This window comes from Myotis brandtii, unplaced genomic scaffold (genome assembly GCF_000412655.1).
Source record: "Myotis brandtii unplaced genomic scaffold, ASM41265v1 scaffold363, whole genome shotgun sequence".
Taxonomy (NCBI): domain Eukaryota; kingdom Metazoa; phylum Chordata; class Mammalia; order Chiroptera; family Vespertilionidae; genus Myotis; species Myotis brandtii.
In genome coordinates this window covers 907100-928881 of record NW_005363938.1, presented here as the reverse complement: position 1 = coordinate 928881, position 21782 = coordinate 907100, and the positions used below count along the sequence as shown (strand labels likewise).

Here is a 21782-nt window from a genome sequence, read left to right as displayed (position 1 = left end):
CATAAATGGAGAAAAATAACATGTTCATGGGTTGGAAGACTCAGTATTGTTAAGAAGTCAATTCTCTCCAAATTGACATACAGATGCAATATAAGACCAAACTAAATCCCAGCAGGCTATTTTGCTTAAATTGACAAGCTGATTCTAAACTTCATATGGATATTTAAAGGACCTAGAATAGGCAAACAGCTTGGGGAAAAAAAAGTTGGGACTATCATTACCAAATTTCAAGACATTATAAAGCTACAGTAATTAAGACATGTGATACTAGTTTAGAGATAGACAAATAGATCAGTGGAACAAAATCGAGTCTAAAATAGACCTGCATATATAGACAATTGATTTTTTACAAAGGTGCAAAGGCAATTCAGTGCAGAGAGGTCAGTCATTTTAACAAATAATGCTGGAATAACTGGATACCATATCCAAAAACTATGAACTTTGATCCACACCTTACACCACACACAAATATTAAGTCAAAATAGATATTTCTAAAATGTAAAACCTAAAACCATAACAATTCTGAAAAAAAAGGAGATAATCTCTGTGATTTAGGATTAGGTAAAGCTTTCTTAAGTATTATACCAAAAGCGTAACTCATAAAAGAACAAATTGATAAACTGAGTTTCATCAAGATTAAGAACTACTTTTTGAAAGACACTGTTTAGAGAACTAAAAGACAAGTCAGATTATCCTATATAATAAAAGGGTAATATGCAAATTGACTGAAAGGTGGAATAACTGAGCGCTATGAAGTGCACTGACCACCAGGGAGCAGACGCTCAATGCACACGCATGGAAACATGGAACAGACTGATAAATCTCAGAAGGAAGCGGGGAGGAGGGAGGGCAGGAAGAGATTAATCAAAGATCTTATATGCACACTAGAGGCCCAGTGCACAGATCCCTGCAGGCCTGCACATGCCCATAAATCCACAAATACACTTTTTAAAAAAGCACTTCAGAATAAGTTGACAAATATCATGATCTTTTATTCCTAAACTAGAGGCCCAGTGCACAGATTCGTGCCCCGGTGGGGTCCCTCGGCCTGGCCTGCGCCCTCTCACAATTCAGGACCCCTCAGGGGATGTCGGACTGCCGGTTTCGGCCCGATCCCCACAGGCCAGACCAAGGAATCTCACCAGTGCAGGAATCCGCGCACCAGGCCTCTAGTATACATATAAGATCTTTGGTTAATCTCTTCCCACCCTCCCCCATTCCCTCTGAGATTCATCAGTCTGTTCCATGTTCCCATACCTATGCACTGTGCGTCTGCCCCCTGGTGGTCAATGCGTGTCATAGCTACCAGTCAAATGGTCAAACAGTCGAACACTTAGCATATTAGCCTTTTATATATATAGATGCTTAACTCAGTCATTAAGAAAATGCAAATTAAAAATGCAGTAAGAGCCCTAGCCTGTTTGGCTCAGTTGATAGAGTGTCAGCTGTGGACTAAAGAGTCCTGTGTTCAATTCTGGTCAAGGGCACATACCTTGGTTGCAGGCTCCTCCCCAGCTCAGGCCCTGGTCCGGGCGTGTGCAGGAGGCAACCAATTGATGTGTTTGTCTCACATCAATGTTTCTCTCTGTCTTTCCCTCTCTCTCTAAAAAATAAAAAAAATAAAAATCAATGGAAAAGTGAGGATTAAAAAAAGATGCAATAAGATATCACTAAACCAGGGGTGGGCAACCTTTTTGTGAGCGCGTGCCAAAACCAGCAAAATCTCTGACTCAAAATTCTTCTGCGTGCCAACCCTAATTTTTTGAGAACATGTTACGCCTACTTGATATCTCTTAAGGTGTACGTATGTGAAGAACCTTGAAGAAATAATAAAATTCATTCAAGCGACAAAAACACAGTATATGATGATGAAAAATACATTTATTTTTTAATGTATACATGTACACTGATAGTCCGACAGAAAACTTTATGACTCCGTTTGATATTATCAGTGGGACTTTTGCTGCTGCATCACTGATGACAGAGATTTTACATCAGGTTTATATTTCGTGACCTTCAGAGATATGCACGAGCTACTACTTTCATCCGTCAGGCTACTCCTATTACGAGACTTAACAAAATTCATCACTGAGAACAAAGATTCACAAGCATATGTGGATGAAACCAAAACACTGGTCAGATCTAGGAAGGCAGGGAGAGTTAAGGCAGAGGCATAGAAATTGCTCTTCCCCTCTCTCGTCAATCCATGTCTATGGTCTTTAAGATAACTTGTTATGTAAAATTATTTATTTATCTAAGATGCACCTACACTGAATTTATCTGAAAAATAAAAAAGTCGATATTAAGAAAAAAATTGTAAATGGAAGATAAGAGAGGGTTTCACGTGCCAGCAAAAGTTACTGGCGTGCCATGTTTGGCACGCGTGCCAGGGGTTGCCCACCCTGCACTAAACACTTATTAGAATGGCTAAAATTAAAAAGACTAAGCATACTAACTGTTAACAGATGTGGAGCAACTGGAACTCTCATGAACTGCTGGTTGGGAAAGTAAAAGGATACAGTAACTTGAAAATAATTTGCTAGTTTTTACAAAGTTAAACATACACCTACCATACGGTCCAGCCACCCAACTCCTAGGTATTTGCCTAAGAGAAAAGAAAGCATATGTCCTTACAAAGATTTGTATATAGATGTTCAGATCAGTTTTATTTGTAATAGCCAGAAACTGGAAACACCCAAATGGCCATCAACAGTAAATATCCACATTCCTCCACAATAAAAAGGAATAAACTATTGATATACTCAACATGGATGAATCTCAAAATAATTATGCTGTGTGGAAGAAGCCAGACAAAAAAAAGAGTATATACTATACAAGTCCACTTATATAAAACCCTCGGTTAGGCAAACTAATCTATATGACAGAAAGCAGATCAGCTGTTGCCTGGAGATGGAGGCAGAGGGGCATAAGGGTAAGATTACAAAGGGGTACAAAGAAACTTTGGGGGGTGATATTTTCATTATTCTTACTGTGGTTGTTTTATGGGTGCATATATATCTCAGAACTGATTAAACAGTATACTTGAGACGTGCCATTTACTGCATGTCAATTATGCCTCAATAAAACTGGAAAAAATAACTGCCTAAATTTTATAATATCTTTTTAAAATTGCCCCTTTTTCAATGGCACCTGAAAATCATTGTAGCAAAGCAATTGATATAACTGCCTCAAATACACCCTTTCCTTTAACCTTTACTCTATATAAACACAATTGTCAAAGTAAATTACTATTGGATGGAAAAGTGAACAAACTGGTCTCTCTGGATTGCACAGTGGTCTGTTTACTGGCTTCACATAAAGCCTGAATATTTAGCTAAACTACCAGTACTGAAGGCTTGGTCACTTAATATTGAAAATATTATAACCACAAACTGCCCTAGAGCAATTCATTAATTCAAATAAACATTTATTGTACATGTATTCTGTCTGGCATTGTTGTAAGTGTTGGATTTCATGCAGAATGTTCAGTATAAAATTACAGAGCCATTCCATATCTACTATGGAAATAATTTGTAAAGTTTTAGTAATTACATTTAAATAACACGACTCAAGAATAACGATGGAAATAAGCTGACTCTTCTAATACAGTGAAAGTTAAAATAATAAATGCTAGTGATAAGATGACTAAAGAATTGTACACTGGCAATTTAGAATTCCAGAACAAAGGTATGTCTTGAAAACTAAGTGAATTCAGAACAAATATAAAAAAGTACTTCTATACACAGCTGCAAGAGTGGAGCTTCTCAGTGCCAAGTCCTCCAGCAAGGAAATTAAAAAAAAAAAAAAAGATGTGAAAAACTTAGGAAGACAGATCCAAAATTATATATATATAAAATAACCAGAAAGCTTGAAGTAAATTCCCTAAATGTTAGCATCGAAGACAACACACTGTTCCACATCATATTCTTATCTGTTGATTTTAAGGAATTCTATGCTAACTGGACCAAGGGAGGTAATTACACCTGGTTAAAGATGTAAGTTTATTTACTTATCACAAATAAAACTCAATAGGTCAACATATCTTGCCACAGATGTATAGGATATTGTACAGCTTGTCAAGGGTATCCATTTGCAAACTTTTTACTATCTTTATTTACACCTGTCGTGATACTTCTCTTTTAGGCTTTTTCTATAAAAGAATCAATGAACTCATGCAACAGACATAAAATCAAATATCCCTTGTTAGAGATAACTGTTGATAACCTTGGGCTTCAGATTCCCTTAAAAATTGTATTCCTTTATCAAAATGTTCAGGTTGCCTCTGAACTGTCATATTTTGTGTCCTCCAAGGAAAAATTTGACTAAACAATAAGCTTTTAGTGAATTATGACTGACATAATGATCCTCTGTGTCACATAGTCTGAAAACATCATACCCAAATTCATATCCACATTATAAACCACTGCTAATATTCTAAATATTCAGTAACCCATAACATTCCAGACCACGGGTTCTGCAAGCATAGTCTGTAAATGGTCTCATTCCTGTAGAGAAGCAATAACTATTAAAACAAAAGGTGAAAGCCCGGCCACTGTGACTCACTGGCTGAGCGTCGACCTATAAACCAGGAGGTCAGGGTTCGAGTGTGACTCAGCGGCTGAGGGTCGACCTATGAACTAGGAGGTCAGGGTTCGATTCCCGGTCAGGACACATGCCCGGGTTGTGGGCTCAATCCCCAGTGGGGGTCCTCCAGGAGGCAGCCAGTCAATGATTCTCTCTCATCATTGATGTTTCTATCTCTCTCTCCCTCTCCCTTCCTCTCTGAAATCAATAAAAATATATTTAAAACAAAGATGAAAAACAAACCATAGTACTTTCTGCTTTCATTTTTCAGATTTTAAAAATGAAGGTTCTGTTTTAGGTAAAATGGTAAGAAAAGTATCCAAAAAAGTAGAAGCATTCAACAGCTGATAGTCCACACTATGGAACTTCTCCATCTCACCTCCAATAGTTACTTTAATTAAAATAACAAATGACCCCTGCTGCAGTTTGAGTTCCACTCAAGCTAGGAACCAAATTTGTGTTTCTTCATGACACCTCCACTGTCAATTATTGCCCTACTGTTACATTTCCTTTTGAAGGAAAATATTGTTCTACTGCCTAACATCTGGTAATTTATAATGTGGCTGGCACTATGCTAAATACTTTATTTTTTTTAAAAAAAATCTTACTGTTGAAAGTATTAGATATGTCCCTCTTTTTTCCCCATTAACCCCTTCTAGCCCACCCCTGGCCCCCACCCCAGGCTTTTACCACTCCATTGTCTGTGTCCACGGGTAATATATAGATGCATACAAGTTCTTTGGCTGATCTCTTCCCATGCACCCCTGCCTTCCTTCTGAAATTTGACAGTCTGTTCCATGCTTCCATGTCTCTGGATCTATTTTGTTCAACAGTTTATTTTGTTCATTAGATTCCACATATGAGTGAGATCATGCGATACTTGTCTTTCTCTGGCTGGCTTATTTCGCTTATACGCTAAATACTTTATATGCAACATTTCCACTCACCGGAATATTTTACAGCTAAATCGTGTTACTGACCTTAAGAACTTGCCCAAGGTCATAGAGCTATTTCACAGTACATATGTAATAGTACAGAGGAAATCTTGAACCCTTTAGCAGTGAGTCTCCCAAGCCAGGCCCCAGTAGAACCACACCTGTCTGCAGGCGTGGACTCATCTAACCACGAGCACTTGGTGTGTACTTATTCTCCAAGTGGTTATTATTCTCTAATTCATTATACGCCTTAACATGGAAGAGAAACAACATCATGACAGGACTAGGTGATACAACAACTTATCTTCCATGCTTTGGCTTTCAGGTACTCTTTGTTATCATAATCTTGCAAAGTCAGGCAAGGCTTCTTTTGTAAGAAGACAAGACTATTTTAGAGCTATGTAGTGTGATTAACTAGTATTGTGATTATTACATATTTAAACAATTCTGATTTAAAATCCTATCAGTGTTTATCGTATAAGCAATACAGTATACAAATATAACAAACAGGCTACATGAATAATTTATCCTTCGTTCCCCCCCAAGATTTGCCATTTCATTAATGACAGCATGGCACAGTGGTTTCAAATGATGCTCCTGGAGCCTCTGCAGGGTGACAGGCCAGCCTCCCCTGCCCTCTGAAAATATACTGGGGTTTCATGAATAACACACTCAGAAAATAAGTCTACAAATGCCCTAGTCAGTTTGGCTCAGTGGAGAGAGCATCGGCCTGCTGACCAAAGGGTCTCGAGTTCAATTCAGGTCAAGGGCACATACCTCAGTTGCAGGCTCCTCCCTGGGCCAGGCCCTGGTTAGGGCGTGTGTAGGAGGCAACCAATCGATGTTTCTCTCTGTCTTTCCCTCTCTCTTCCACTCTCTCTAAAAGATCAATGGAAAAATATCCTGGGATGAGGATTAAGAAAAAAAAGTTTACAAACCACACACTCCCCCACCCTTATCTCATTTCTGTAGACTATTTTGCCATCTTTGAGATTTAGACTACAACTTAAATTCAGACTTTCCTAAACATAGGAGCAAAAATTGATTAACTAGCTTTTGCCTTCTGTTTATCTATCAAAAACTATTCAGTAGAGAACATAAAATTTATCAGCTACTTCAACTACAGAAACTACAGTTAAAGCACATTAGGAATGCCTAATTATATACCAAATTATATGGATTACTTATAATTACTTATCGGATTCCTTATAACTGCTAGGCAACACATTAGCCTAAATTCTACACACACTTAAATAGAAGTGCACTTCAATTGTTTTATACTTTTCATATTTCAAACAAATTCTTCTTAATTAGACTAAATCTAGGGAGAGATAAAATGTTTGGATTTCCCCCCATTATTTAATGATCCTTTTAAAATTATATTCATCAGCCATACAAAACTCCAAAAATCAAATAAGTGGAAAGACCGTGTATGTGAAAGTGATCTTGTCGCCTGAGGTAGTACATTAGAGGAGTGACCCTGACAAAGCCCAGAAACCAACTACAGGAGGATTCAGGCTCCTTCTTCAGGGCCCCATGTTTACCAGTCTGTGAGAGCTGCTTACTCCCTCCCTGACATCTAGGCTGTCACCTTCTCTCTTTTGAATAATGCTACCTTTGAAGAATTAATTAGTAAAGAAAGAAGCTAACTACCTCCTAAGAATAAAATCATTTCAGATGCATTTTAACTATATTTTTCCAGGAACTAATAAGAGTGCCTCCAGAAATCAGCATTCTTTAATTTCACCTCTGATTTCAAAAGGGATACAATTTGCAGGGGTCTGGGATCTCAGCATCGAGATTTTCCATGTAATCATGTACTGAACTAATTTATGCAAGAATTAAATATATCTTATGGTAATTTCAAAAGTTGAGATGCTATAAGCTACTCAATTTGAGTTCTTAGAAATGCTCTATTATATTACAACTTGCTAGAAGACACTGGCCTGCATTTGGAGTCAGGCAAATTTAGTAGGAGTTCTTTAGTAAAAAAAATTAAATAAATTTTAAAAAAATGGTTCACATCTCTGCTGCAGGGGGGGAAGAGAGCTTGGAGGGAACTAAGACACTAAAACATATGCAATTTACTATAATATCTTGTCATATGGCAGGGTGTTAGGTTGGGAAGTGTTCAGCCTACAAAAGTAATACAACTGTATTTATGCCTTAAAATGAAAACAACAAAAACCAACTTCTCCCAAGTGTGAACATAATATTACTACTTTATATAAAGATGACCGTGTTTTTCTTATATTTAAATAACAAATATTATGGCATATCCAAAGTACCAGTGGTTTGGTTTCCTGAGTACAGAGGGAAGACAGAGCTGGAAGCACATTTACCTCCAAATTAAAGGGTAAAAAACGAAAGTCAAATTCCATTTCTAGACTAGTGTTCCAATAGTTATTAAGAGATCAGAATCAGGAGTCAGATTTCAAGATGCCAAGATTTGAAATCTATAATTCATTTTATTTTTATATAAAAGATAAAACTAAGATAACATCTGCTATTCAAAATACAAAATTTAAGTCTGGACGTGAACTAAATTCCTACTTTTAAGGTGAACTTCCAGTCCTTTCTATTCACAAATAGGACTTGATTTATTAAGTTCCCTGCTTTGTATCTCCAGAGTTGATCAAAGCACATTTTCTTAGTACAATCTGTATTGTTCCAAGTGTTTTATAAACATCTTTTGTGAGAGTTTACAGGAGTGATCTGAAATCATATCCAAGGTCTCATCCCATGAGTCAGTTATTCTTAAAAGGAAACAGAATCTGTCCTTATCACCTTTATTTTTCCATCTATCACAAATCTAATTCTAATCTGTCACAAACTTTAAAAAAAATCATTGGCAGGACTGTCAGTAGGTAATTACTGGCATTAAATACTAGGCAGTGCAACAGTGCAAAGAAAAAAGAGAAAAGGTAATTTCACTACCTGGACATGAAAATTACACGTCTACACGATATCTAAATTTTCAGTCCCTTAGCCAATAAGGACAACTCTTGGGCTTGTTTACCATCTACCCCTACACCAGTGATTCCCAAAGTGGGCGCTACCTCCCCCCAGTGGGCGCTGCAGCGATCCAGGGGGGCGATGATGGCCACAGGTGCATTTGGGGGCGATGAGTAACTGCTATTAAAATTTAAAAAAAATTAATTTCCAGGGGCTGAGTAATATTTTTTCTGGAAAGGGGGCGGTAGGCCAAATAAGTTTGGGAACCACTGCCCTAAACTGATAACTCCCAAGTCTGTATTTCCTGTCCTCACCTGAGATACAAACTGTCCATCCAGCTTCCTGCAGGAAATGTGCACTTGAATTCATTAATTCACATCTATTTACTAAATACCTACTACTGCCAACTAGAGTATGCTAGGCTCTGGAGATTGATAGCAAAGAGAACAGACAGTTTCTGTCCTTGTGGGGCTTCTAATGGTAAAGGAAGCCAAACCAATCAACAAATCATAAAAATGGGTAACATACAAATTGTGATTAGACCTATGTCCCAGTCTAGGCTGGTCTAAAACTGAACTTTTTATTCACTGCACTCTGACCTACTTGCCCCTGAACCCTTATTCTTGGATGGTATCATTACAGGATACCAAAGCCACAAACTTGGGAGGTATTCTTGACCCCCACTTCCTCCTCCGATCTTCTCAATTTCGGGGTCTGGTCTGTGTTTCCAGAGTAGACGGACAGGATTGGCTCCACCCAGAACCTTTCCCTCACTTCTTTTGGGCACTCCCAATGTGCTGGTGGTAGAAAGCTTCCACAAAGACCCCAACGCCTAGTGAAGGCACAAAAACCCAAAGCCGAGAGCCCCTGGGGTTTTAAAGAGTATAGCTGGGAGGGAGAAGCTCTTTCGTCCCCCTGATTGGAGAGTGTGAAGATGGCTGCTACTCTGTGGAAAAACCTGAGAGAACAGAGATAGGGGAAAGAGCCCCTGTGATAACAAGTACCACTTCTAATCCCCAACATCACTGGTCTCTGCAGCATTTTCATTTTCTTGTGTGCCCTTCTCCAAGAACCTTCCAATTAACCTCTCTTTTAACTTAAGATAGTCTGAGCAGGGTTTCTGTTACCTGTAGCTAGGATTCCTGACTAATAGCTCCTACATGTTTCCAGCCTGTTGTCTAATCCAACTCAGCCACAAATGCCCTCGTTCAGGCCCTCATCAACTCTCACCTGGACTAGTGTAACAGTGTAATGGGTCTTCTGTGTCCAGTCCTGTCCCTTGCACCCAACATCCATATACAGTAACCAAAGTGACCACATCACTCTCCCCCTGCCGGACTCATCAACGGAGAAAATCTGAATTCATTAACAGGACACCCAACTCTCTATAATCCTCTCCAGCCAAACAACTGTTACTCCCTGCCTCAAACTTTATGCTGTGATTATATGAATCTATTTGGACTTCTTCTGCTTAGACACACACACACACAAACAGCTTCTTCTGCTTAGACACACACACACACACACACAAGGCTTCTGCTTAGAGACACACACACACACACATATGGCTTCTGCTTAGAGACACACACACGGCTTCTTCTGCTTAGACACACACACACACACACACACACACACACACACACACACACACACCATGCTGAACTAATTAGACCTAAAGAAATTAAACTGGTTTCTTTAGGTTCGCTTCTAGGCATCAAAGTCATCACACCTATGTCAACATTTTATTACATCGATAATCCTAAACATTGTTGCTATAAGGTATCTGGTACCAGGAAACATGGCAAACACAGCAGCAAGTAACCAGAAGAGAGAATCATAGACCCTAACATCTTTGTGGACTGAACACAAGTGTCTCCTCTTAACGAGGCATCCTTGCCCAGATGGAGGAGAGTACTCCCTCCTCTCCTGCATACCTCCTCTGTGCATGCTACTAGCATGGCATCTGAGCACTTGTTTCTTAAGGACAAGGCCATGTTCCACTCACCTCTGGATCCCCAAGCCCAGTCAAGTTCACAGAACTATGCTTGCATTCTGAGCTAGGCAGAACACTGAAAAGTCATTTTTCTAATTTAAAAAAAAAGAGGCACACTAGGTGTTAGATTAGAAAAATTGGTCTTTTCACATTGAATTAGATGAGAATATTTGAAAAAATGAAAGATGTTTCATACCTCTAATCCCCTATATAGTTAACTAGCTGACCACTCAATTTTGCATCAATTTTTTAAATAGGAGAAATAATGAGAGATTTTTAAACTTACACAGAATTTCAAAAAGAGAGAAGACTGCACAAACAACCAAAGAGTAGATGAACTGAACTTCATAAAAAAAATAAAAGCTTTCTGCTTCAAAGAACAACTTCAAGAATGGGAGGAAATTTTTACACTTCATTTATCTGACAAGAATGTGTGTGTACATGTGTATATTCAGAATAAAGAACTATTACATCTCAACAATAAAAAGACAACCCAATTTAAAAATAAAAAAAGAATCTGAACAGGTATTTCTCTAGAAAAGATATATGAGTGGCCAATTAGCACATGGAAAGATGCTCAATATCATTAGTCATTAGAGAAATGCAAAGCAAAACCGCAGTGAGATACCACTTCACATACCCATTGGGATGGCTACTATAAAAAAACAAACACCAAGAAAATAAGAAATGTTGGCAAGGATATGTAGAAATTGGAATCCTCTAACATTGCTGATGGGAATGTAAAATGATGCAGCCACTTTGGAAAACAGTTTGTCAGTTCATAAAAAAGTTAGGACATAGAGTTAATCATAAGACCCATCATTTCTACTCCTAGGTCAGTGATGGCGAACCTATGACACATGTGTCAGAGGTGACACGCGAACTCATTTTTTTGGTTGATTTTTCTTTGTTAAATGGCATTTAAATATATAAAATAAATATCAAAAATATAAGTCTTTGTTTTACTATGGTTGCAAATATCAAAAAATTTCTATATGTGACACGGCACCAGAGTTAAGTTAGGGTTTTTCAAAATGCTGACATGCCGAGCTCAAAAGGTTCGCCATCACTGTCCTAGGTACATATCCAAGAGAAATGAAAACATATGTCCTCCCAAAAACCTATACCTGACAGTTCACAGCAGCATTATTCGTAACAGCCAGAATGTGGAAACCACCCAAATGTCCATCAATAGGTGAATAAACAAAATGTGGTCTGTCCATGCAATAGAATATTATTCAGCAACAAAAAGAAATGAAATTTCTGATACAAGCTACAGCATAGATGAACCTCAAAAACATGTAGGGTGAAAGAAGCCAGACACAAAAGGCCGCATATATTGTGTGGCTCCATTTATACGACAGGTCCAAGAGGCAAATCCATAGACATAGAAAGTGGTTTCCAGGGGCTAAAGAGAGGGAAGAATGAAGAGTGACTGCTCATTAGGTATGGGGTTTCTTTTTGGGGTAATGAAAGTGTTCTGGAATTAGACAGTGGGGATCAGTGCACAACTCTGTGAATATATTAAAATCCATTGAATTGTATTCTTTAAATGGGTGAACTTTATGGTATGTGAATTATATCTCAACAGAGCTGTCATTAAAAAAATGACTAAAAAAAATCATACAATGACACCTCCGTGCAGTGGCCTGGTTAAATCATTCTGCCTACTATAGGATAACCTGCTGTAAAAAACACAGAGTCTGTTCAAATGAAGAAACAATTTATTTCTTTTCCTACCATGAAATCCCTACAGTGACCAACCATAAAATCAAATCCAAAGTAAAAAGAGAAAAGAGCAAGAGCACACAATTTGCAATTCCCTGGCAGGTGTGAAATGAACCAAAGATCTGCACAAAGAAAATGTTTATCAGAACTGTTCACTTCCCTTTGATTACACAGATATAAACAAGTCAAAATCCTTTTTAACTCATGAGAAAATGTGCCAGCTTCTTTATTAGCAAAGAGCAAGGAAAAACAAGCATCTCTTCTATAACAAAATTAACATCCAACAGAAGGTCTGTTTGTACTTGGCCGTCATGAACCTTTCATCTCAGAGCACTGTTAAATTAAACAAGCCTATGTTGTATTGAACACAGCGAGCCAGACACCCTGGCAGGCTCCTAAACTTCATCAGTTAATGTTGAAGAACGATAGAAATAAAGAGGATGGTAGGAACGAAGGTGATGGTGATGACAAAGTAGCTTCATCTTCATTCTGTCCAACACTTCAATTATCTACAGTAACAGAAACAGTCTAGCAACTGTGAGACCCCTTTCTCGGTCAATGTACGTAAGAAGAGAGCATGGACTTTGGAGCCAGAGAGATCTGGATTCCAGTCACTGTTTTTTCTAACCTACTTAAGCTGTGTACCCAAGGACAAAGTGCATAACCGAGGCCTTCTGTTCTCTAAAACCGGGGTGACTGTATCTGTCCTCTCAGACTTGTGAGCACTAAATGAGGGAATGCACACAAACAGTAGAGGCCCAATGCTCAACATGTATGGCCCACCATAAAAACCCTCACTGCTCTCAACTCTCCCAAGCACATACTCGTTTTAGAGCTTATATCATCATATAAGTAACTGACATCAGCCATCCTTCTTCTACCCCAAGTACATCTAACAACTGAAAGATTCTATGAAGATTTCACATTAAATAAATTATCTCCCTTCCCGTAGAATTGAAGGTGGGAAAGCCATCAAGAAAGTCTGTCTTAAATGTCTTAATTTAGGGCATGACACAAAGCATTCATTCACCTAAGAAGTATTTAAAAGCACTGAACTGAGAGAGAGAGACACCAAGAGAAACAATTACTATTAGAGAAAATGCATATTTTTCAGTGCAATAATTGCTAACCTTTCCATTAAGATTGATGCAATCGTATATAATAAAAGCCTAATATGCAAACTGTCCTCTCGACCAGGAGTTCCAACTGCTCGCTATGACGTACACTGACCACCAGGGGGCAGCACGGAACATGGCGGGCATCGGTGACATGGCACTGGCAGTGGGCGGCAGCGGAGGTGCTGCCAGCCCAATGGGCCCCAACGAGAGCGGGACAGCGGTGGGATGGTAGACCAGGTGAGTGGACAGCACCAGGCCAAGGCGGGTGCGAGCGGGGCCTGATAGCCCCACCGACTGCCCCACAGATGGCAACCAGCAGCGGTGGCGGAAGCCTGATGACTCAGGTGGAGGGGGGTACGCGGGGGCCTGGAGGCCCAGGTGCTGCCCAGGGCCCAGAGGTCAGCTGGGACCTGCCCTTCCACATCAGACGCTCACGCTTTGATCACCAGCCAGGCCCAGGAACCGCATCTGTGCACGAATTTTGTGCAGCAGGCCTCTAGTCTGATTATAATTTCCAAGTGTCAGTAATCAGTTCTCAAAGTAAAAGAAAAAGGAAGTGGAATGGTTTCAAGACTCCAGAAAAGATGTAGGAGGATATCCTTTGCCAATGACAGCAATTAATGTTTGAGTGATGGCTGCTGGAACATTCAGACTGAAAAACTTTATTACATTAGAATACACTGAAATCTATTTAAAACAAAACTTACTGGGTTTAATATACACAAACACAACCCTTACCATGAACTACGTGTCCTCGCTGAACAAACTGGCATGAAGGAAAAACTTGCATGATACTCCCATATTTGTCATTATACTATGATACAAGGGAAATGATGGTGTCCAGCCATACTCCCATGTTGGAAATCTTTTTAAAGAGAGTACCTAGACAGCAGTAATAAGCAGAGCCAGACTTCTCTGCCCAGCTCCACACACATATCCATCATGCACACTAAGCAAAGCTTCCAGAGTTAGGAAGGACAAAAATTTCTCAAGGAGGATGGGACAGTCAGAGACTGAGGATATCCCTAGGGAGTTGCACTAAGCACTGCACTCTCTATGGAACTTGTGACCCAAATCTACTGTTCTCCATCCCTTTTTTCTATAACTCTACCCTTAAGACTCTGAGTTAATAAGACCTCTGTGAGAGACCAACTCAGTTACAGATACTATAGAAGTAAGCCCAGTGTTGGCTTTGCTAGGGATCTATTATCCTCTGTATATAAGCACTTAAAATTTTTTTCCTTCCTACTGCAGTTCTATACTCTCACCCTGATCATTGGAGTTTCATCTAAATATTCTGCACCACAAATTCTGTATATAAGACAGAACTTCTCCTCTTTCCAATTTTCCAATCAAATAACCACTTACACTGCCAGTCTAAATTTTAAGCTTGATGACTAAAATAGGAAAAAACTATTACAAATGCACAAAATCCAACTCACTAAATACGTAACAATATCTTAAAATCTGTTTCTTTTTTTAATATGTTTTTATTGATTTCAGAGAGAGGAAGGGAGAGGGAGAGAAAGATAGAAACTTCAACGATGAGAGAAAATCACTGATTGGCTGCCTCCTTCCCCCCTGCCCCACTGCTGGGGATCAAGCCTGCAACCTGGGCATGTGCCCTTAGCAGAAATTAAACCATGACCTCCTGGTTCATGGGTTGACACAACAACTGAGCCACACCAGCTGGGCAAAATCTATTTTAGTACAGTATAAAAATGTTTACAAATGCAGCTAAGAGAAATAAATGACAGTCTTAACTACTACTGGTAGTAATTCCTCACTTTCCAGGAGTATTTTTAGAATTGGGTTTAAAGAAATTAACTCATCAGTGAAATGAAAGCTACCTATACACAAATTCCTATACTGCCATAGAAAAGAGATTAAAGAACCCCAAAACTGTGGTTATTTTAGAAAACAAATACAAGCTTATACCATTAGCCACAATATCAGAGGGAAAAGTCTAGGAAATCTCAATTTAGGTACAACTAAAAATTCAGTAATTTCAAGTCTGCCTACATTTAATTTTGGACTATTTTTAAAAAATACAGTCCAAAGTTAATATGGACTGCCTCCTGCATGCCCCACAGTGGGGATTGAGCCTGCAACCCATGCATATGCCTGATAGGGAATTGAACCGTGACCTCCTGGTTCCTAGGTCAATGCTCAACCACTGAGCAACGCCGGCTGAAGTGGACTCTTTCTATGTTTTTGTTTGTTTGTTTGTTTTTAGGGAGAGAGGGAGGGAAAGGAATAGACAAAAGCATCGATGAAAGAGAGACATCGATTGGCTGCCTCCTGCAGGCCCCCTACTGAGGATCAAGCCCAAAACCTGGGCATGTGTCCTGACTGGGAATTGAACCCAGGACCTCTTGGTACATGGGATGATGCTCAATCCACTGAGCCACACCCGCCAGGCTGGACTATTTTTTAAGGAAGGAGTTGCTAAGCAAATTAAAACACAAATAAAAATTGCTAAATTATTAAATCAATTTTAAAATGTTACATGCAAATAACAAACTAGCTCATGCATTCCCTTATTAGAATCCCATATTCCAATGGAAACAAAATGTATGAGACAAGAATTCACAATGTTGCTAAAACGTATTAGAACCCTGATGGATATGGCTCAGTTGGTTGGAGTGTCATCCCCTACATCAAGAAGTGGTGGGTCTGATTCCCAGTCAAGTCACATACCTAGGTTGCAGTTTCATCTCTGGTCAGGGTGAGTATGGGAGGCAATTGATCGATATTTCTTTTTCACATCGATGTGTTTTTTTATTCTCTCTGTCCCTCTTCCTCCCTCACTAAAATCAGTGGAAACTCATGTTATCAGGGGAGGATTAAACAAAAATGGAGTAGATAATTTTTCCATCTTCTCTGTTTATTTTGGCTGTGAAAAACCGGTGTAGGAGTCAGGAAAGCTTAATAGGCAGGATACAGGACAAAGATTTATATATTCTCCATGGCTGGCAATCCATATCTCTACCTCTATTTAAAAAAAATTTTTTTTTTATCTTTATTGTTGAAAGTATTACATATGTCCTCTTTTTTCTCCCATTGATCCCTTCTAGTCCACCACTACCCCCACCCCAGTCCTTCACCACCCTACTGTCTGTGTCTATGGGTTATCATATAAGCATATGAGTTCATTGTTTTATATTTCACACCCCACCCCCACCTTCCCTCTGTCTCTACTTCTACCTATTTTTAATAAATGTCGAACCACACAATTAAAATACAACTCAATTTCTCTCCATTATAACTAAAAATATATTTTGGGGAATTCACTTTATCCTTGTCTTCAAATAACATAACTGAAAAAATACTTCGTCTATAATAGGAAATATAAATAGGATTCCTTAATAAGATCTAGCATCCTTCCTAGTTTAGATACTACTTTGCCCTTAACAGCAACAAAAATACAAATGAAAAAGAATATTTAAAATACCGTAATGTATATGAGCCCGAAAAGAAATGAGATATAGTCCAAATCAATAGTCTAAACAAAATGTCACAAAATTTTAAGGTAGCAAGTGTCACTATAACTATGTATGCCTATATTTGCGAGCATTTAAAAACCACAGGTGCTAGTTTTATTCTCCAAGAAATTAAGTTTCTTAATTAAAACTTAAGATACTTCTCTTTTACATCTTAATTCTAACTCAATGACAATATACACCAATCATGTACTCCTTCAAAAATGGTTTGTGTGTCTATCATGTATGTTCCAGGTATCATATGAGTTGCTAGATGTAAGCTGGTAAATAAAACAGGCTTGGTCCTGGCCTCAATAATTTTAACTTGGACTTAAAAGCACTCACATGGAATGCAATCTATATTATAAGAATATGCATTTTATATCTAGGGAAAAGATAAATTACTTTTTAATCCCCACTTGAGGATATGTTTTTATTGATTATTTTTTAGAGAGAGAGAGAGAGAGAGAGGAAGAGAGGGAAAGAGCATTGATTGGTTGCCTCCTGTACATGCCCCCAACCGGGGATCGAATCTACAAGCTAGGTAATGTGCCCTACTGGGAATCGAACTGGAAACTTTCTGGTGTTTAGGACAACACTCCAACTGGCTGGGGTGGGAAGTTTTAATTGGTTTTTATTGAGTCAAAGAACAAAGAGTAGGTCAATAGTGTGTATAATCCTATTTGATCGAAATAAAATCGAAAACAAACATAAAATTAGAGCCCACAGTCATATCAGCAACAGGCAAAATCCTTTGGACAGATGAGACTTAATGTCAATATTCATAGGTTTACATGTGAAAGCATATTCACTAAGTTCACGTAACTCAATAATATTCCATGATTACCCAAGTTTGTAAATCCTATTCGGTATGCTTTTCTGCAATTGTACCCATGTTTGAAATCTATTAAGAAGTTGAAGTTTTTAAAGCTCTACTATAAATTAAAAAAAAACAGGTATTGCTCTCTATAAAGGGAAACTTTCAGTACCCAAAACAATTAGTGTCAATAATTTTAAAATATTTATGAGTTAGGGCAATAGACTAAAAACAAAGAACACAACATATTTTAACATTTTCATCACATTTAAAGTCCAAGAGTGTCTCACTTACACATGAGAATCACAGATACAGTCTCAATAAGGAAATTCTTCATATAAATAAATATATCAAACTAGAGGCCTGGTGTACGACATTCGTGTAGGGGGTGGAGGGGTGGTCCTCAGCCCGGCCTGAGCCCTCTCGTAGTCCGGGACCCCTCGGGGGATGTCCGACTGCCAGGGAATGGGCCTAAGCCGGCAGTCAGACATCCCCTGAGGGGTCCTTAGCGCTGCCACAGAGGCAGGAGAGGCTCCCACCACTGCCACTGCGCTTGCCACTGTGAGCCCGGCTTCTGACTGAGTGGCTCTGCCTTGCAGGTGGGAGAGGCTCCCGCCACCACCACTGCACTCCTCAACTGTGAGCCCGGCTTCTGGCTGAGCAGCGCTCCCCCTGTGAGAGTGCACTGACCACCAGGGAGCAGCTCCTGCATTGAGCATCTGCCCCCTGGTGGTGAGTGTGTGTCATAGTTACTGGTTGTTCCACGCATATTAGCCTTTTATTATATAGGATGAAAGAGGTCTTTGAAAACATAAAGTTTATTTTAGGCAAAAACCTTGCTATCTCAAAAAGGTACCATTTTTTTCTCCTATTGACTGGAGAAAATTAAAAAGATTTAAAAACTCAGCGTGAGCAGGGGTATGGAAAACATGACCCTCATGGACTTTGCTGGGGATCAGGATGAGGTGGGAGGGTGGTGGTAATAAATTGGTAGACTTTACAGAGGGCACTTTAGCCATATGTATCAATATTTAAAACGTGTATAATATTTGACTCAGCACCTGTATGTCTAAAAAATAAATGAGTGCCCTAACCGGTTTGGCTCAGTGGATAGAGAGTCGGCCTGCGGACTCAAAGGTCCCAGGTTCGATTCCAGGCAAGGGCATGTACCTTGGTTGCGCACACATCCCCAATGGGGAGTGTGCAAGAGGCAGCTGATTGGTGTTTCTCTCTCATCAATGTTTCTAACTCTCTATTCCTCTCCCTTCCTCTCTGTAAAAAATCAATAAAATATATTTTTAAAAAAATTTAAAAAATAAAAAATAAATGAGTAAGTATACAACAATGTAAGTACAGGGTTGATCAACGCATCATTAACTATTATCTCTTAGGAACAAGCTAAATTTCTGTTGTCAAAGGAGTGATTAAATAAATTATGTTGCCTCAAACAATGGCATGTTAGATAGCTAGTAAAATAATCATGTATGATTATGCATGTCTTTTACAAGCATGTATAGAGATGTACAAAACATACTGTTGCATTAAAAAGACCATCATATATAGTATAAACCAATTTACTTAAAGATTTGTATGTAAATACTTATTTTACAGATAAATTCCTAAAAGTATGTTCACCAAAATACTAATGGCAGTCATTTCTGGGTGGTAGAAGTTGGATGTTTACTTATGTCATTATGTTGTTTTATACTGATGGAAGGTTTTTCTCATTATTATAACAACAAAATACAACACCTTTTCATTTAAGAAAAGTAAGTGTTGCTATGTTACCAGAAGTGACTTCAAATCTCTTCAACTCCCTATTTAAAAAAACAAAGCTTTCCCTGAATGTTGTAGATATAATCACCAAACAGCTTATGGATTTCCACCTGCTAGATCTCCTCAGTAGCATGCCCTCAAACAAGAAGATAATGAGAATTTAAATGATTTTATTCAAACAGCCCACCTTTCTGGCATCCACCTAAGAACCCCAGGTGCCATGAACTGAAACCCTCCTAAAGCAATCTCCCTCTTACATCTTAAGAAAACAGGCTGTGGAGCGAAATTAAATAAGCCCTGGCTGATTTTGCTCAGTGGTTAGAGCATCGGCCCAGGGACTTAAAGGTCTCAAGTTCGATTCCTGGTCAAGGGCACATACCTCAGTTGCAGGTTCCCTGGCCCAGATAGGGGCACCATGCAGGAGGCAACCAATCGATGTATCTCTCTCATATGGATGTTTCTCTGCCTCTCTCTCCACCTCCTCCCTCCCTTCCACTCTCTCTAGAAATCAATGGAAAAAATATCCTCAGGTGAGGATTAAAAAACAAAACAAACAAAAAACAATAAGAGAGAATGTTTTTTAAAAAAAAATTAAATCATAAAAAAACTTACCTCAGTCAAATATTTAATTATATTCTTGTCTTACATTCTCTTTATTAGCACCTTTATTGTGAACCTGGAAAAGGGGGGAAAAAAGTGAAAATTACTTTTTATTGAACACTTACATGCCAGACAGGTGGTCAAATAAAGCCTCCTGGAGAACATGAAGTCTGAGATAAATTGGAAAAAACAAAATGGAAGTTACTAAAGTGGGATTGTTGGGAAAGAAAGTTGAGACTTGCAAGTATAATTAAATAACTTTCCCTAAAATTTTCAAGGAGCTACATAAATGACTATACTATTGAACAAATTGTCTTAAAGATCTGAAGCAGGTGAAAAGTTGGGTTGCTAGACTCAGAACACCTGCATTGAATCCCAGCTCTCCACTTCCTAGCTTGTGTAATCTTCAGCAAGTCCCCACGCCTGTGTGCCTCATTTTCCCCATCCTATATAATAAAAGCATAATATACCAATTGTCCCCTCCACCGGGAGTTCGACCAGGGGGTGGGGCCTGCCATGCACTGGGCCTCTAGTATGTATAATAACAATATCCAACTCAAAACTGTGGAGGATTATATAAAGTAATCCACATCAAGACTTTATAACAGTTTCTGGAATGTAACAAATGTTCAATAAATGTTAATTATTGCTTTTATTATTATACTAGACTCTAGTATACTCTAGTAACTAGAGGCCCAGTGCATGGGTGGGGTCCGGCTGGCCTGGCCCCAATCAGGGCGGATTGGGGCCAGGCCTGTCGGGAGGAGGAGACAGCAGGTGGTTCGCCAGCCAGCCCGCCCGATTGGAGCCTGATCAGGCCCGGGTAGGGGCTGCAGGCAGTTGGCCAGCCGGTCCTGCCCCTGATCAGGGTGGGGAGGCTGATATGGGGTGGGGCCGGGCAGGAGGAGGGGCTGCAGGAGGTTGGCTGGCCCCGCCCCCTACTGGGGTATGGAGGGGGCGATCAGGGGCAGGGCCAGATGGGGGAGGGGCTGCAGGTTGGCCAGCTGGCCCTACCCCTTATTGGGGTGGGGGGGTGATTAGGGGTGGGGCCAGCCGGGAGGAGGGGACACGGAGGGGTTGGCCAGCTGGTCCCACCCCCTGACCGGACCGGTTGCTGGCTGCAGTGGGTGTCATAGCAACTGGTCATTCTGGTCGTTACAGCTTTGTGGTCACTGGCTTTTTATATATATACTAGTAGATACTTTTGTAGAATAAAAATCTGTACTGACATTACTTTATTATTGACAAATGGGATAATCTTGTCTTCAAGAGGCTTATAGGGTACTTGGAGAGAGATAAGAGTTACCCAGACACATAAGACAAAAGAAAGATCAACGTTAATTATTATTCATTTATTTAACAAATCTGAGAGTCTGTTCATTGGCAGGTATTTTGCTAGGCATTCTTTGGTGGACAGGATGGACATAGTTTCTCTCCTCACATTTCCAGCCTATCCAGGGTCATGCTATAGGACAGATGAGCTACACGAGGAGAAACATGCTGATTTTTACTGGCATGGGGCAGTATGTATCTGAACTGATAGAACTGGATAGCAGAACATTCATGATAGGAAATACAGGATGTCTGGGTAGCCTCATTGTCAGGGTGCATCCAAGAGGGCAAAAAGTAGTAAGGATAGAAAGCAGGGAGAATCTCGTGCTGGTCTGAGTCTGTTCTCTGTTCTCAAGTATGTTGATTATCCTGCTCAAATTGAACCACAACAATTTTAATATACTTTATTTGTTATAATTTCAATTTGAATACCTTTTTGTTGTTTTTCTTCACGGTTTCGTT

General features: G+C 39.4%; 1 protein-coding gene across 2 annotated transcripts in view; it reads right to left on the bottom strand.

Moving 5' to 3' along the window:
• The window catches only part of MKL2 (MKL/myocardin-like 2), a 184178-nt gene extending 164114 nt beyond the window's left edge, over positions 1-20064 (bottom strand). For both annotated transcript variants that reach the window (XM_005871973.2, XM_005871974.2), the window contains exon 1: positions 20001-20064. The gene's annotated coding sequence lies outside the window, so the exon portion shown is untranslated. The remainder of the gene's footprint in view (positions 1-20000) is intronic.
• Positions 20065-21782: the final 1718 nt, after the last annotated feature.